This window comes from Paralichthys olivaceus, chromosome 11 (genome assembly GCF_024713975.1).
Source record: "Paralichthys olivaceus isolate ysfri-2021 chromosome 11, ASM2471397v2, whole genome shotgun sequence".
In the NCBI taxonomy this organism is placed as follows: Eukaryota; Metazoa; Chordata; class Actinopteri; order Pleuronectiformes; family Paralichthyidae; genus Paralichthys; species Paralichthys olivaceus.
In genome coordinates this window covers 21,387,501-21,394,724 of record NC_091103.1, presented here as the reverse complement: position 1 = coordinate 21,394,724, position 7,224 = coordinate 21,387,501, and positions in this window count along the sequence as shown.

Here is a 7,224-nt window from a genome sequence, read left to right as displayed (position 1 = left end):
GAAAAACCGCCACAGGATCTACTCCCCCTAAATAGCATCTGAATCTCACAGGAACGTACCCCAGTGGACGACTGTAATGGTGGGAAGGAAGGAGATCTGGTGGTGGTTGAGGTTTGAAGGTCCCATAATTGCCCTAAGCAGCCCCGAGCTAACAAGCTAAGTCAATGAGTTTTTAATAGAAGGTTTCTTTTTGTAAAATCGTTCTGGGTTTTACTGTATGAGTGAAACAAAGAAGAAAGAATAAAAAAGATTTATTTTGAGGCAAACTGTTTACTCCTTTTTTAAAATTAGATTTGATTGCTGATTCTATCATTCAACAGTTTTTCTCTCCTGGTGATACATTGCAGTTACGACTCTCTCCCCATTCACTCAGATTGGAGCCTGGTCTCGTCAGCCCAAAATAACATCCCCAGATCCATTGCCAAGATGGCTGCAGAGTGGCGAGTCTTGCTTCAAGGACTTCGGTCACTTGAGGACAAAATGATTCTGTTTTTATGGCACACCATAGCTTAGTGTCCATTCATCCAACCATTGTATTCTGCTTTCCCAGGTTCTGGTGGATGAGTTAACTGGCCAGGTAGGGTAAGATCCTGAGGCCATCCCAGGCAAGATGGGATATGTGGTCTCCTAGAGCGTGTTCTGGGACCACCCCAGGCTCTCCTAGAGCGTGCCCTCCTCATAAACCTCCAACCAAAGGCGTCCAGGAGGAATCCTGATTAGATGCCCGAACCATTTCTACTCCAGCTGTTCTACTCTGAGTTCCCTCTGGATGTCAGAACTCCTCACCCTCTCAATGAGGCTGAGCCCACGCCAACCTACGGAGAAAACTAATTCTGGCCACTTGTATTTGGTTTTTTTACTGGTTCCTGATAAAAGTATCTTTTTATCTGTTATTCGGTTGAAAACTGTTACACACAGGTGCTGAAGGGTTAATCAAACAAAAAAGAGCTGAAACAGACTAAAAGGCTGCAGACAGCTCATAGACTGTAAATAAAGATGCCCCTCCACTTCCTCCCCCCATCCTGAAACAAAATATCTCAGACATCTTGGGCCGAAGACGTTGTTTGGACTAGCAGTCATGTCGTCCATCTGTTTATGCTGACTATGAGTTTACCAGCAGAGTAGCGGAGTGATTGAGTGAGTGAATGTGCTGATGGGTGCCAAGCTGAGTGAGCTGTAAATGTAGATGTGCATGTAGGTTTTCCATCCTGCATCTATGTTTGAAAACCCCAAAACACAATTCCTCTAACCGCAGCTGTGATCAGAGTGGAGACATGATAATCAGATTATTATTGATTGAAGTTTTGCCCTACTTGATATTTATTGTATACATTGTTATGAATGTTACACATACTTACATAGGTTCTGTATCTTTTCCATGATTCATATTCTACTTTTCATGTTGCATTGTTGGAGCCTTGGTGTCAGCAACAAAATACATAAGATAATGTGGACAACTCTGTGAACTATAGAGTGAACTACACAGTTAATGGAGGCTGTTTTTTTGAAAAGGTCAGGGAGGCTGAACTGAACTCAAACTGAAGTTCAATCGCATTCTATTACTCTTTATACACGCACGCGCATGCACACACACACACTAAGGGCTTCTGCCTCAAATTAAAAGAGGTGTGACCAAAGTCACAAATCTTAAACACCGGCATTAAACTGACACAGTGGACAGGAAAAAATATTATCTTCCCTTTCTGTGAATACTCACACACACTTACATGTGCATACACACATATTGTCCGTATCACATGGTAACCTGACTCCTCTTATTGAATAAATGGGAGGTTGGGGAGGTGTTAGATTTTCAGTGGTAGTCGGCTACGAGGTCTGGTTTGGATTAGTCAGCCGTGATCTGCGGCCTCCTGTGTCAGCGGGGCTGTATTGATGGCCGTACAAGGGTTATGACAGCAGAGAGAGAGAGGCTCCTCCATTGGCTCCACAGAGGCACATTAGGTCAGTGTGCCTCCTCCCCTCCTTCTTCTCCCCACCGGCTCTGAATTCCCCAATGAACAACACATTCCTCCTTCCCAGTCCCTCTGTTTATGACACGCCATCCTTTGAAGCAGCATGGTGAGTGTTTGTGTACGTGTATTTGCACGGGTGCACGAATGTGTGTGTGTGTGAGTGAGTTAGCCTTGAGCAACTGAGCCTTGGTGAATACATAAACGTTTCAGTATGACACTATCACAGTCGGAGTGTGTGTTTGAGCGTGTTCTGCATATTCTGCCGATTGGACCCACCTGAGCAGGTACGATAAGGGCATACATCTGGGTGACAGCTGTTTTCTACATCTCTGCACCCAAGGCAGAATCTAGGCCAATCGAATTACACACAAACACGCACACACACACACGCACACACACACACAAAGGGAGAGTGCATGAGAGGGTGGAGGAGAAAGCTATGACTCATCATCAAACTTGGGATGCGTTGGCTTTAAAGGCAGATTGAGTGGGGCTAGACTGGATGTTGAGACAGAGAAAAACAAACGAGTTGCTTTTCTAATTAAAGCAGCCCTGGAGGAGAGGGTGGGGGTGTTAGGGAGTCAAGGGGGTGACGGAGGTCAGAGCCAGCTGAGTCATTCCTTTACACCCACTTCCTGTGATCAGTGCACTTTGGGAGCGGGCGGCACGGTGAAATTACGAGTTTGGTTTATGCAATTCTTTCTCCTCCCATCAAGCTTTTAGTCTCACACGCAATCATATCATATATTTAAACCCACAAGAACATATTCAATCAAGTCACGCACAGAGGGCCAGTTTATGTATATGCACACATGCTCACGCATATATGAACTCATACTTACAGCATATGGACAGACACATACACAATGTATATATAAAGATATATTTTCTAAGGGATTCTAAGATACTTTGTCTTTCTTAAACTAGGAAAGTGTGTTTTTACTCTACACTACTTTTTCACTTCATCTGGTATATATACTTTATGTGTTTAAGTGTTTTAGTACTTTTTGAGGTACATGAGTATTCTAAATATGTATATCCTCATTAAACTTCCACTCATTCATTCTACTTCTACTTCCACTCTACTACATTTCAGGCAGCAATATAGTTTATTCAAATATATATAAAGAGAGAGAGAGAGAGAAACTGCTGATTTTAGTTTTACATGAAACCCATATACATAAAATATGGAAATAATAATCGACATTTAGAGTAAAGCTACATTCATGTCTCCTCATCAATGCACCAGTAGTCTGGGACCATTGTATTCATAATAATAAAATTACAAGGAATTATTAAAATTGATAATAGTTAGATTAACTATAACTTGTGTGTAATTTTACTTTTGATTTTGATTAGCCGACATTAAGATACATATTTATATATCTTCTCTTCCCAGCCACAGTCTAGGTGTAAACACACACACACACACACACACATTTTAATATATACAAATATGAATGGCTGTGAGCACAGGCAGGTACAACAGAACTCAGACTTAAAAACTGGGCAGTAATTCAATCCGTTTCATTGGTACCAGAGTCCGTCCCGCTGGCTCTGGTGATTCACAAAGGCTGGAGTTTAATTCTCTGGAACAAAGTAAGCGCTACACGCACTACACTCATTCCCATGTTTCATCTGAGCAATGTTTAATAAATTCTTGTGATCACTTTATGACCAAAGCGATGATAAAGACGGAGGTCAGAAAGACGATTGTGTTCCAGTGAGAAATTGGATGATGTTATCTGCGGCTGATCTTTGGTTCACACACCTGATGAACAAGTGACTATGGGTGGTTTTAAATGTAGCATACCCACAAATAGGGGCAAAGTGCCCTCGGCCTGATGCTGCCTGGCCACCCAAGTTCACAGGATGTGGACTAATACTTGACAGTGAGGAATTGTACTCCCCAGAGATAAAGAGAGCCCAGGGATGAGTATGGACGGCACCCAAAGGTCTGTCAGTGGTTAATGCTAACTGACAGGAAAGTCCAACAGAAAGAGCAACAGGAAGAGGGAAACCCCCCCACCCCCACAGACACACAACATCCTGGATGGACAGCCCATGTGTGACTAGATATTTTCAGACACTGTGCACACTTTTCTGCGTCTGTATTTCTGCCTCACAGCTGGTATTGACACGGCAAACATTCAGCGTCTCATTAGTAACTTAAAAAGCATCTGTGTTCCAGCTTCTGTGTATGCGGCGGTCAGGAAAGTGATGTTGTTATGGTGACAGTTTGTCTTGAACACTTGTGAAACAGCCTGTCTGTTGCTTGTTTGTTATTGTTGTCTCGCCGCATCAGATCTCAGTTATTCAAGAGACAGTTCAGTTCAGTCAGAGGAGGCTGGCGTGGTTTTCAGCCTCGTTCCACCTTGTGTGCAAAGCTCTATTTAGGTCTGCCTTCTTTTTTAAGTCCTATAGTCATCTAATGGTCAGAGTGTGTGTGCTCCCAGACACCCTGAGTCACTTATGATGCGAGTTCCTTTCTGTGGGAAAGCAGGGCCATGTGTGCAGAGCCCCAGCGTTCATTGCTCATAAACAGTGGGAGCGATGCCTGTGATGTAAAATAAACTAGCTGCCACAACATGTCGCCGCTACCGTTAACTGGCGTGAAAACAACAACCGCACTGCCAGATGAAAGGGCTGCAGCGGGTCCCGTCACTGCTCTGTGAGATGGATAATCTCAGGGCGCTGTCTAAGTTTATGAGTTCAAGTGCTCGAGGTCTGCACATCAGAGCAAATGTGTCACAGGGGTGTGATGTCGCAAAGCTGGTGTTTCCTCCGGATGAAATGATTGCGCTACATTGATTTTATCCCTCTACAGCACGAGTAAAATCCCCATTCATTTTCTGAATGGAGATCAGCCATAATATTTTAACCATCTGAGGTAAACTTACCACAAGCTTTGATGTTATATATTCCTGTAGAAGCCACAAGTCTGTAAAAGAAAACTAGGGATATCAAGGAGAGGTACTACACCACCCACAATCCTCAGGTGTAATAGCGGTGGCTGCCATTGGTGGAGCTTGCTATTATCATGGACATTTTTGCCACAGCCATGAAAATCGTGAATGATTGGACCATTAAGCGTGGCATCACGTTCAACACAGAGCGAACATGATTTCTCTTTCTAACGTCCAAAGAGTGAAACATCACTACAGCAAGGCCCCCCCAGTCCAAAGACATACACATTGGGCTCAGGTTGATTGGAGACACTAAAACTGACTGTAGGTCTGAACGTGAGTTTGAATGGGTGTTTGTCGGCGCTGCGAAGCACTGGCGACCTCTCCAGGGTGTCTCGCCCAATATGTCACCTAGGATTGGCTTCAGCTCCCCCCACGACCCCCAAGAGGATATGTGGTAGCTTAAAGATGATGGATGGATGGGTATCAATCTAATTCTACACTCCACAAATAGGGAAGCAGTCAGAACCCTGAATGTTGGTTCCCAGTATGAGATTTTAGTGAACTTGTCTCCTGGCTGGATGTTGCATGAGCTGTGTTTGTCCAGCAAAGAAATGTGTGTCGAAATGAGCTCTGAGAAGAAAAGTTAGACTGTGACTGGACGAGATTTCATGTGAAATGAATAATTTGTGTAGTCTTAGTGGTTCAAGAGGATGGTTGATGTCATCGGGCGACATGAACAATGTTTGGGGAGGTCAGTGTCTATAAATATCGTACCCTGGGTGTTCCTCCTCTGTCTTTTCTCACACACTGTTTGTTAAAACCTTTTCACCTCAGATGCTTACAGCCTCTTGATCTAGTGTCTATTTCACATCCTCCTCTGTCTGCTCTTCTGTATCTATCTGCATTCCTCCCTGCAAGTTGTGTGTGTCTCTCTCTGAGACACACAGGCATTCACGGGCCTATTTGCTTGAATTTCTCATTTCCTGTTTGGGGTGTGTATCCGATCCCTTGTTCTCGTGCCCGGTGCACATGAAACGCTCGTGCTGCTCAAAAATCAGTGAAATAGACAAGGAGAATATAAATAAGGCGATGATGGCAGGAGTAGATGTGAATGGGAGAAGAATCAGGCTGAGGACAGTGGATGGAAAAATCCTGACTGATGTCACAAAGAAAACCAAAGGAAAAAGTAGCAGGAAACAGAAAGTGGTTGATTATAGTATCCACAGATATAGCCAAATAAGGCTTGTGCCATGCTGCAAGATCGTTTTTCATCCTAATCTATGTTTTGAGGGACTCTAGGCTGCTTTCCCTCCCCATGGCAATTAGCTTTTATTGATTATAATTATCTGTTTAGCCGGCCAATTTTCTAAATTTCCCTTAACAAGCCGGTGGTGCCATCAGGAGGGGGCTGCAGGGTATGAGCTCTTAAAAACCTCCTGTACAGTCTGTCTCACATTTCCACCATCGAGAGCTGATTCCACTCGGGCTGTGTGTGGGCTTCAGGTATGGAGCTGTGGTTTCACTGGCTACTGCAACTATCCTTATTGTATTAGTTCATGAGTCAAAACTGCCTGTTTGATTGGAAAATATTCTGAGAGAAAGTCACATGCACATGGCAGAAAATACACACTGCAGCCCATGAGATGTAAAACCAGACATTGCTTTTTATTATTGAAGCTACAGTGCTGAAATAAAAAGGAACATAAATGATGGGGGATGGTGGAGTCATTTGAGACCGTTGAATAAAAAGAATAAAATGAATGGAACAAACGTCCACGTTTTCTCTATGAAAAGAAACATGACTTTAACCCTATTTTTACATCTAGAAAAATGACATGAATCAAAAAAAGTCAATCAAACTTTATCTATTTGGCCCATTTCAAACAAATCAAATGCATTTCAAGGTGCTTTACAGGTGACTGAAAAAACAAAGGATGTTAAAAATTAGTTTCAGATTTAGAGACTAATGCAAACTAAAGTAAACAATAGATACAAAACTGAAAAATTGATATTTAATTATATATATATAACCATAACAAAACACCACATGGAGACTAAATTGGTGGGAGTATTGGGTATATATGTGCATGTCAACAGAAATAGACCCTAAATGTTTTATGAAATTATGGATAAATACCAGCAAAACACACATATATGCTCACTGGGACGTCGACTGCAGCTGTTTCCATTTCAAGCACAGAGTTCAGAAACCTGACTTTACTTTTAAAACAGCCCCACGGGAGATATAAACAGACGCCACACAAACTATATACACAATTGCTTTCTATACGCTGCTCCAGTCCCCACCCATAACCACCATGGTTCCAAGGCCAAGAAACACA